Here is a 12,064-nt window from a genome sequence, read left to right as displayed (position 1 = left end):
TTGATTTTGTGTAATTAATCTGATCGTGGATTTCGTGTTTCAAAGCATTCCAGATTTGGAGGAAAGAGAGTATGCCAGACAGAGGGTTCCTTGTAAATGCAGCTGTCTCATTTTAAGAACTGAGCCAGGGCTGCAAAAATAGTCTAAGAATCAGTGGCTGATTCATCTAGTTCTTTCTGGGTATTGACTCTGTGCTGTGCTGAAACAGCCATAAGACTGCAGTTAAGGTTTTCATGAAGACTTTCAGTTTCATAGCATAAGGATTTATTTTCACATTCCAAATTGTTTGAAAATATTGCATACGAGGATTATTATTTTGAAAGTACTTGTATTTCTGTGCTTGATTTTTTTTTCTTTCTATTTACAGCCCATGCAGGCAATGATAGATATTTGTGAAATATTTTCCTGAAAACATCATGAGAAATTTGAGGCCCCAACTGCTCAGCTAATTAGATACCGCTTACAGTGTTCCCTGTAATTAAATACACTAGAATGATGAAGTCCTGAAATACTGGGTTTATGTTTGAAATGCTTTATCTCATTCCATTTTAAAACCTCCTTTTTTCATATTTTTTTCTTTGTGCAATTGTATGTGCAGAATGCATGAATACAGAGACATCAGATTCAAGCAGAGATGCAGGCACTGAATTTAGGGATTATAATAAGATACCCAATGGAAAAGGACATAGGTATACTGGTCAATAGCTGGCTGAACATAAGCCAGTGTGTGCCCAGGTGGCCAAGAAGGTCAAATGGCATCCTGGCTTGGATCAGCAATGGAGTGGCCAGAAGGATGAGGGCAGTGATCTTCCCCCTGTACTCAGCGCTGGTGAGGCCACACCTCAAATCCTATGTTCAGTTTTCTAAAGAAAGACATTGAGGTGCTGGAATGAGTCCAGAGAAGGGCAATGGAGCTGGGGAAGGCTCCAGAGAGTAAATGGTGTAAGGAGAGGCTGAGGGAGCTGGAGGTGTTTATGCTGGGGAGAAGGAGCCTCAGGGAAGGCCTTCTTGTTCTCTAAAATTACCTGAAAGAAGGGTGTAGCAAGGTCAGGGCCAGTCTTTTCTCACAAGTAGTAGGTGAGGAAATGGCCTAAAATTGTGGCAGGGAGAGATAGATTGGATATTAGGAGAAATTTCTTCCTTGGAAGAATGGACAGGCATTGGAACAGGCTGCCCAGCTGAGTCACCATCCCGGGAGGTGTTTAAAAGGCAGATAGATGTGGCATTTAGGACATAGTTTAGTGGTGGCCTTGGCAGTGCTGGGTTAATAGTGGGACTCAATGATCTTAGAGTGCCTTTCCAACCTAAATGATTTTTTTTATTGTCTATGCATAAATATGGCTGATCATCCATATGAGTGCTTCTCCATTAATTTACAAATTTACAATAATCTTATGTGCATATTAAACACATGTAACAGGCAATGAACACTCCAGTTGGGCAGCAACTGAAATGGAGTTTTACTCTATCATTCACTGCTTTGGTCCATGCTCTGCTTGGTATGTATAGTTTTGCAAGACCAATATATGGAAGTTACTGTGTATAGGCAAGTAATATTGTCAGTGAAACTGTCGGTAATCCCTGAGTGAGCAAGCACCTTAAGTTCAGTTTTTTCAGGATGGGTGATCTCTTTATGGTGCAACATACCAAGTTGTAGTGACCAAAAAGTGTCTGTCAAATAGGAGAGTGTGAATGTTTTCTATATTTTAATTCACTGATGAGCTGCGTAATTCAATAAGACTCACCTATCTAGTTTCTATGGACTTGTCTTGTGAAATGAACCAGCCATTGTCTATTCTTTTTGTAATTTTTTTACTCCTTCTGATTAGGAGATTGAACTGGAGGATTAAGGACAATCAGATCAAGGCAGTAAAATGAAACCTCTATTAGGATTTCACCTCATTTTACTCCAATTGCAGGACCTCTCATGGAATTGGATGCTTCCCATGAAAGTATAGGTGTTTTCCTGCATCTTTAAGGATCCAACATCCTTGGGAGTCAATCAGCATTTCTGAAATGTAATTCCAAAACGAAAGGGAGAATCTAATGTGAAAAAGATTTTTGCACATGTAATTGAAGAAAATTTCAGCAAATGGGTATTTCTTGGATAGGGAGCTGCAAAGAGCCTGGATAAAGTAGTAATATTTCAGAATCATTCTAGATGCATAGTGACTGTAATGAAGATCCTTTGTTTCACATCTGTAAGAGAAGAGTAGATATGTATAGCAAACTCTTATACTCAGAGACAATTCATGTACACTAGGTATATGCCACTAGGTATACACACATATGTGCAGAGAACACATATGTGTAGAGAATTATGGCTCCATTCTGCCTCAGCCTTCTACTCCTTTTTTTTTTTTTTTTTTTTTTTTTTTGTAGGGAATAGAGAGGCTCTCAAAGCATCTCCAAATGTCTGTGTGGTGTCAAGTTTAGCTTTCTACCACCCAGAAATAGAAATGTTCATTGCAAGCTGTAACCTGACTGCATGGAGCTAAATGATCTTTAAAACAGAATAGACTCACAGACCTTAAATAATTCCTTTTCTTCTTTGTCAGCATTCACACAATCAACTTAATACAAGTAATGACATCAGATATGTACAGCATGCTCTGAGTACAGTCACATGCTGTAACCATGTCATGCCTGTGTTCATTTATATTGTTTTAATAAAGACCACTGCCCCTCTATTCATTTTATACCTGGCTGCATATTCTCGCTTAGTCAAAGGAAACTTGAGGCCTGAATCATTTATAAAGCATGTATTCATGCTTTTGGTCAGTTACCTTAGATTTCACCAGCTGCCTGTAGTAGCCTCAAATGTATAGCAGCTCAAGATTTTGTGGAGAATTTATTATACTTGACAATATTCCCAAGCATATTTGGTAGAATGGTCTGAATATTAATGCATCTCCTGAGTCAGTACAATCCCTCACTGTTCTGTTGTTACTGCTTTCTTTGAAATTCAGTCAACAGCATGCAATACCAAAACAACAAAAATATGTGCACTTATCTTCAGGCCATTAAAATCCTACAGCTGTGTTTACCTTCCTTTTTGTGCAAGGAATGAGTAAAATGCTTTCAATCAAATGCATGTAGAAAAGAGGAAGGGCAGGGAAACTCCCTAGCAGGGATTAGAAGCTGCTGCCTTCCTGGCACTTGCTGCAGAACAGAAACATCCTGTATAATGTTAGTTGTCCTTTTCATTTCTGTTGAAGCAGTGACAGAGTTTCTAGCACCCCCTACTTAATGGCTAAGGGGCCCATGGGTACAGTTCTGCAATCTAATCATTCCAGGTAATTTGCCGTATGGATGGTTGGGTTAAGGCAAAGTGGTCCAGAGACCTGAATTCATTTCAACCCCGACTTATCGTCACAACTAGAATGAGATTCATGTTTTAATCTTAAATTTTGTCCATATATATTAATGACTTCTCTCCTACCTCCCACACCATGCGCAAAGGAAAATGACAATTTGTTGTTTTAATTTCAATTTGGCTGATGAAAGGAGACAGGGAATCTAATGTATGTATGAGTAGGGAGAGAGACAGCTCTCTCGACTGATCAGCTCTTTGAGTTAATTAATACCTATATCATCTTGCAAAACTATGTGCTTCCCATGCTTGTATTTTTTTAAGAGCTATGACTGTCATTCTTGCAGGAACCCTATGTGTTCCCTTCAGAACAGGAACTATTTTGATCTAGACATGGGTTTTTTTTTATTACCTTGCCTTTTCAGAAAGGAAAGCAGACTGATTCAAACACACATTTTAAAAACTGAAGCAAACAAACAACGTCCCTTCCCCCCGCTTTCTTACTGGAGTGATCTACTGTGGTAAAATTTTATTTATAAAAAATATTCAGTCTTTCTGCCTCTCCTTCATTTCTCCACCCCAAAATAAAAGAAAGACCTAACTTCTCACAGAGCAATTTTTGGAAGGTAAAAAAGGTCACCCATTTCTCTTTTCGTTTTCAAATCCCAAGAGGAGATTTTCAAGGATACTAAGGGCTGTTAAGCACCCAATTCCCACTGAGCATCAGAGAGAATTGGACGACTGGCTGCCCTTTGTGTCTTTGATTTATTTCCCTCTTTGGTCTTTACTAACAACAATTTTTTCTCATTTGGAACACACTGATTGAAAACATCCAAGGTCAAATTCATTTTGCGGAATTCTACTGAAGTCAACAAAGACACGCACCATGATGGAGTTGAGTCTATAGCTGTACTTTTAGCCTCTCATTAGTACCAAATCTTCAGGTTTTTTATCTCCATTGGAACCACTTGGTGAAAGAGAGGAAAAGACAACTTAATAAATGCTTAAAACTGAAGAGGAATGAAAACTAAATTGAAATAGGGGTTTTTTTGCAAATTTTATTTTTAAAAGTATTATCAGGAAAAATGTTTTACTTTTTGCAGGTTTATGTTCCTGACATATGTGTTTCCTCTGAAAACTTTACAAGAAAAAAGATGGGCTTCTTGCTTAACTAATTTTTTTTTTTCAGCTTTCTTTTTCTGTATATCTTCCAGTGGTTGTTAAGAGTGGAATTCATCTCACATCACTTTACAAGTCTGCAATCTAGCTGTCTATATTTGAATTACTTTTCCTTGGCTACATTTACAGTCTTAAAAAAGACAAAGGCACTGTGGGGCATAATTAATCTGACCTATCCTAAATAAGATGTGAGGAATAACACCCTATGTGTACTTGTTTTTCTCTACTAGCAAGAAGGGTAATCCAGCTGGCTAGATCAGATTTGCACTGTAGGAGTCTACATTTGATCAGATGAATCCTCCCCTGCTGTCATCCATTTCTTCTTCCTTCCAAGGCTAACCTTGTTCAGTCTAGTGTGATTGTAGTTTGTTTGTATGATAAATTGCATTTGTGAATCTTCACATGTTTTATTTTTTCTGATGTTTGTACATTAAAAAAGACAAATTCCAAACTAATGAATATGATGAAGCAGAGCATGTAAAATTTGGCACATTTCTCTGTCTGACATATTATGCTGGCCTTTGTCACAGAAATATACAAGCACTTTAGCTGTCCCTATCCATTTATATTCTTCATTAAAAATAATTTATGTTTATTCAAGTGTAGTAGCTTTGTTCTGATGTGGTATAGAATTATCTAATGCAAACTAAAATACATTTTTATTCCTATCAAGAAGATACTGAGAGCTAACTGGAAGGATTATGGTTGAGGAACTTGTAGCATTTGTCATGGTGACGAGTACAAGTTCCAGGTGACTGGAGACTGGTGGTTCACATCAGACTCCTGAGATCTCCCTGAACGACTGCTTCAGAAATGCTGTTATGTGGGATTTGTTACTTCCTGGGGCAGAGTTTCCAAATTTCCCAGTGATGTTATTGAAGATGCTGTCCATCATTATTAGCCACTTCAAGCAAAAATCTGTATTTTCTGATAGCATGCCATAAAGATATCACACTGCAGCTGATATAATTTCAGTTTAATTCTCTACGATTTGTTGTTGCTCTGATGTCGTCATTGTTAAAGTGTTTTCATACTTAATCCTTGCACTGGTATTTTAAAATACAGTTTTGCTTAGTTAGAGCCATTCTCCTTTGATTGTAATGGAAGGTGCAGAGAGGGTAGGGAAATGCATTTGTCTGCAGCTCAGATACAACCAGGTTTAGAAAGCTTAGTTTTAATGACTTGGGCCTCACTTAAAAAACTGGACAATCAGTACTTAAACCACTATGTGTGCCCACTGACTGTAATATCTGAGCTACAGCTTCAAATGAGAACTACTCACCTAGTTTATTTAGTTTTTGAGAATATCACTACATGGCAGGAAAAATGGAAGATTTACATGACTACTCTGCTGTTTACATGTCTGTTTTAGCTCTACAGTTACTGTTGAGCTGAAATTCAACAAAGCCACAAGGAATACTGAAAAGGTCTGAATTCTTTTCGTGGATCAAGAATATACATCTTGAACAATTTGATTTTAGATACTGTCTCAATCTATTATTAGAATATGTTTCCTAGGTAGAATGGTGGGAATCAAAGATTGCTTCACTAAACTGCAGTGCTTTAATGTACTTTGTCAGATTGCCTCATCACTAACTCAAACATAATCAATTTTACTTACATTATTCCTTATGGTTCCTTGTTTATACAGCATTAAAGACCTCCACTCATGAAGATTCCACAACTTCCTCAGCTCACGTCTTGCAAGACCTCATTTGCTTTTACTATCATACAGACTTTTTGTCTTTTTTACCTAAGCCAAATCTTCTTTTTTACCCTTTAAATGCAATCCACCATAAGCTGAGAAAACAGATTATTCTGATCTTTGATATTTTTTGGGATCATGTTATCATACTCTCACTTTTACTTTCTCTTTGGTGTAAACTACTAAATGCGTTCATTCTTTCCTCCAAGGTATTATTTCTGGACAGCTTATGATTCTTACAGTTTTTCAATTTCTGCTTGGTTCACACCTTCCTTTAAGTGCAGGGAAACTAGCTAAGATTTACCAGTATGGTGTTTATAATATTTTGCAGGATGATGCTGTTGACACTTGCTGAATGTGTGACCCACAGTCAAGGCCCCAGTGCTTACTTTTTTATTTACTTTAAGCATAGATGAACAGCCAACATACAAAATGATTATATGGACACAGAATATTTGTTTGGAGTCTACATGAAGGACAAGACAGCTTTGTACATAATCTAATAGTGCCAGGCCTTTTAGTATTCTTATGGTAGCCTTAAAATCTGTATTATTTTTCCATAGAGCTTCTGATTAGGTGTTGTTCTAGCATCGGGGACAGTCTGTGAAGTTGATTCTTCCTGACACTGTTATTATTGACTGGTTTTCAGGTCAGACCTCCACCTCCAGTTTCTCAAGGTGAGTTTTAATTCCTGGCTGTCCTCCCTATCTTTTTATCTGAAAATGTAATTATCTGCACATTAAATAAGTACCCACTTTATTCTCTCATCCAGGTCAATGGATACCAGATATGGAGCTGACTCCCATGGATACTCACACAGTATGTTCTTCTCTTTTGACAATGAACCATTGATAACTAGAGTACAGTTACACTATGGAGTACAAAGGAATACATTGAAAATGAGACCAATTAATTAGAAGCAATTAATGATTAATATTTTGACAGGTTCCGTTGCAGTTTAGTTACTTATCGTCATTCTTAGTGTAATTTTTTTCCTTTTTTGTTTATCAAAAACCCCTCAAACCTACTCAACAAAACCACAAATAACTAGAACTAAACTGCTTGCTCTTTGAAAAGAGGCATTATGAAGAGATGAATCACTGTTATGATATATATTTCTGCTGTTTAAGGCCATTTGGTGCTTTCAAGTAAGTTAATTTTTAAGTGTGTCAGCAGAACTTAACATTTTGAGGAAGAGCGTACTCCTTGCTCAAGATATAAAGCAAAGGACTCAGAGAAATTCTGAATTAGTAGTAGAATGGTGTATAATGAAGATTCTGATGATATTGGTAGACCTCTTATCTTAATGGAAGAACAATGCTACTAAGAATGTCTTTGGGATACACCACCGACCATAAGACACTTAGGTTTATATTGTGAGCTTTTAGTTTTTAACTGAAATTCTGGTTTGGTTCATAGCTTACCTGAGGATCTTCAAGTGTATTTATGCACAGACTCAAGAAAAGGTGCACACACACCCACAGAGATTCCCCAAATTCTGCTTTTCACTGTGTATTCCATAAAACTGCATTCAAGTCTTTGTTAGATTACACAATTGTAAAATTAAAGCTGAAATTGACCTTCCAGTCTATAAATAAATATCTTGGTCTACAAATGAATAAAATATAAAGTATTACCTATGACAAACTGTTAGATGAAGCTGAGCAAAGAACCCTGTCTCTCCTATTGCTTATAGAAACCAGAGTGCAGATGTTCAGCCCCTGACTGCTTATTTGCAATGTTACTATTCAGGTCATGGGTGACCATCTGTTTCCTTTCACTTTATGACATAGCACTTGCCCTCCATGAATCTTTTTGAGTTTCCTTCTGATATGATGGCAAAAGAGGAATGAAAGAAACACTTATTTGTACAAGAGGCAGAGGAGCTTGAATGAATAATATTATTGTAGTAAAACAGTGTGATTCTTCTCTTTAGGTACCAAGCATCCCTAACAGTGTCGTTAACTACTCCTCAAACAAGACGAAGAGAAAGATACAGAGCTCTATAATTGTGTGACTTTAGCACCTTTAGCCCCTTATGGGCTCTGTTTCTTCCCATTGACTAGATTGGCCTCCTTTGGAAAATGATAAACAGAACAGTAAGTATCTAAATTAGCTGCCATGGTATGACTCCCCCCCTCTAAGGAACTGGATTAATACTTGGAGCAAATGTTTGTCTAAACTTTGTAGCAGTAAAACATTAGCTCTTTCAGAAAGCTGAACTGGCATTCAGTACAGTTTCATGAATCAGAAGTCTTTTCTGTAACACAGATGGGCATTTTTTAGATTAATTCTAACCCTATATTATGAATAGTTCTCTTCATGAGTGGGCCTGAGTTTATTTCTACAGGGAAATAGTATCTTTTCTTTTTGAACAAGATACTTCTAAGCATAAGGGGAGAGAACAATGAAACAATGTTGAAAAGAAAAAACAAAATGCAAAGTTAACCACAAATTTCCATAATGAGGAAAAACCACAATGTTCTCTGAGATGGTGCCAGCCAGTCCCTCACTGCTTTTCAATATAAAATAGATGGTAAAATAAGAAAAGTTAAGGGACTTTCAAATGATTTACGTGTCCTGTTGATTTTAAGTCCCAACTTCTTTTGTCAAATATGTATATGGAATACTGTTGCATGCAATTGTAAACACTTGAAAGAAATGGCAGCAAAATTATGTCCAATGTATACATTGTGTAGGGAAGCTAAATCTTATGCCAGTATTCTGACTTTCAAGAGCTTGCCCAAGCACATAAAGAGTCTGGAAAGACGGGTTCTATTTTATGTATCCTCAGTAACTGTATTGCAAAATGTTGTGTTTGTAGCACAGCCACTGTGCTCAAAAGCTTGGTACCTTTAATGGTTTGAGTCAGATTTTAATCAGTTTAATTATATGTACATGAGAAGAATTTAACCTATGCTTTCTCATAAACACTTGTTGTAATTACAATTTCAGATATGAAATATACAATTTAAGTAAGTGGCTAAAAACTCTCATATGTCTTCTAGCTTACCACAAGCTGTCTTGGGTCATTATTTGACTGTCAACTGAGTGAATGCACTCAGATTTGAAACCATTTCATTCCAAACCAATTCTTTCCTTTTATAAGCCTTAATATTTTTAGTTGACTCCAGAATCCACAGACTTTTTAAAGCTAATTTTGCCATTTTTCACAAACAGTAGATCTAGGTAGGTGTCAAAATGGACCCTATATAACCGTGGGCTCTGTCAGCACTAATTTGGACTTAATATAAATCAATGAGTATTTTTGATGTCTACAGTCTCAAAAAAAAAGTGCAACAGAGGCTTCTGTATTTCTATACCCAGGTTTTGGCTGTCACACACAAAACTTCATTTATAAATAAAAAATGGAGAAGAACCAAAATTCCTTTATTTTCCTGAGCACTGAAATATTCATTTAATGGAAAAATGTTTGAATTCAAATAATCCATGGATGCACAGAAAATATACTTTTCAACTGAGGTTTGCCTCTCATGAGATCCACAATCAACCCCAAAATGTTGATAGATATTTAACCCCAACAGGAATGGTTGCTGATCAATATGTTCCTGGGAAGAACTAATCTGAAAGAAGTTGATATTTCGTGGAAGGTTCTACAATTTTCATTGGAAAATTCTGGAACTTGCTCCAACTCCTCGTGTATAGCCCTGAATGTCACTAATTCTGTTCTACTTTTGAACTCATTTACCTTGCAACCTTTTTCTTATTTGCGGAAAACTGTAGAAAACATGGTATCTGCTAATTAACTTGTGTCTCAAATAGAGAAATTGTCTTGACTTGCGTTTCATTTCTAGTATTTCCATGTAATTTTTGCTTTCACTGAGTCAAGAAATCAATATTAGTATTACACAATTGTGCACCGAATCGCCTTTGAACTGTAATGCTAAGTGAAGAACAGAAAACCTTCTGTATTTTTCCAATCTATGTCTACAAACTTAGAGCTGGGGAGGAGTGTCTCTGCACCTTGCAAAATAGGATACTGAATTTTATTAAGTCAATACATTTCCTACAGATTTATGTCACTATAAATAAGTTAAGTGAGCTGAGTTATTACTCAAAACACCGAAACAGAAAGTCGATGCATTTGTGGAAAAGTATTTTCTTCTTTAATCTCAGAACATTTGATATAGAACATTTGCATTTGACTGGACTTTGTATAAAAATGCAAAACAACCACCTATTACTTCCCATGGGAAATTAGTCAGCAGTCCAATAGTTCTAATGCTTAGGGTCCTTTTTTCACTTCATCTTTCTATTCCTTTATTTAATTTTATTAATTCTCATTGCACAGGTACTGTTTTAAATTATTCTTATATCCCTTTGATATTAATGCTGCTACATTCTCAGCTCTCTAGCCTACTGCCCAGAAGCATCACATTATATTCTTCTTTCGCAGTAGAAGAGACAAGCTGTCAAAAGCTAAGAGTGCAGTTTAGGCTGCCTCTGCAACTTTGTGTTAGGTAGGCAAAATAGCTAGGTAGAGTAAAGCACTTGAGGCATGTTCACATAATTCTTTACTAGATGTACAGTTGTGCTATCAGGGTCCACTTAAACACGTGATCCCAAACAGTTTTTAGCCAGAATTTAGAATTTTAGGTTAGGAAAATCTTATTCTGATGTTCTGGGGTGTTTGAGACACCCTAGATATACCTGACATACATTGTCAGGCAGCAGTGTATGTCAGATCCTAAGGCTGAACAGGTAATTAGAAGCCCTGAGATCATATCTAACTTCATGGGTGCAAGGGGAAGTTGATGCTTCTGGCTGCATTTGCATGAGAGCCTAATAATTCAGCTGTTCACCAAAGGACCTTTTTGATCTAGCTCCTCACTGTAAGAGGATTTTCACATCCAGCTTTTGTGTTCTAGGAGGGCATCTGTAGCAACAGTCCCTGGAGTGATTTGACCATGACTTAGCTTCTCTTCCTATTATCACTGAGATACATTACAACCAGAAAGGGAAAGGCAGTCAGACCAGATAGTGGAGCCTTGCCCTGTAAATAGTTGTTTGGGCATTTGGCCAGAAAGGATAATATGGGGTCAAGTCCTGCACAGTCTCTTTTTTCTCATTTTTGTCAAAGGCCAAATGCTTAAACTACCCTGGGAGCAAACCGGTGTCTAAAAGCAGGAAATTATGTCAGGCCCTTGGAACCTGGAAATCTGAACAGTGACCATGAAGCAGGTGTTTAAAGCAGAAAAGTCATTTTAGGCACACTGAAACTCTCTGATAGAGTGAGATCACACATCTTTATGTTCCACTTACTCTCTGCCTTGAATCCCAGTCTACAGACTTAATTTTTTCTCCAGACAATGTAGAACAAAGTTGGATCTCTGACTCAGCTTTATGAATTCCATTTTTTTGAATATGCTGAGTGTATGACTTTTAAGCATTGAAGCACTGAACATTATTATGTCAAAAGCCTTTTGTTGAGTGATTACCATGGTGAAAAATACTCTAAAATTATGTTTCCAGAGTGACAGAGAAGTATTTTCATTATTTGGCTTGATGCATAGCTCCAAGTCTCTCATTTCCTGCTCATTATTTGCACCTTCTGCATGTAGGGATCTGTGGTACAGGCTGATAGCAAACTGTTTCCCAGGCTATAGTCACCGCTGGCTAGGTTATTCATACCCATCCTGTGTTCTGTCTTCCATTTTCCCCCCGTTTCCTTCTTAAATAATTTCTAGTTAATTCCAATATCTATTTTTTTTTTTTGTTCTCCTTTGCCCTTGTTCTTCCTTGATTTTAGCTCACTGTTTTGTGTTTTGTGCTTATAAGCCAATCTACTTTTTTCAGTACATTTAAAGTCAAGTCTCCAAAACATCATTGTGTCTGGATGATGATAC

Source organism: Ammospiza caudacuta, chromosome 1, assembly GCF_027887145.1.
Source record: "Ammospiza caudacuta isolate bAmmCau1 chromosome 1, bAmmCau1.pri, whole genome shotgun sequence".
Taxonomy (NCBI): domain Eukaryota; kingdom Metazoa; phylum Chordata; class Aves; order Passeriformes; family Passerellidae; genus Ammospiza; species Ammospiza caudacuta.
This window is presented reverse-complemented; position numbering follows the sequence as displayed.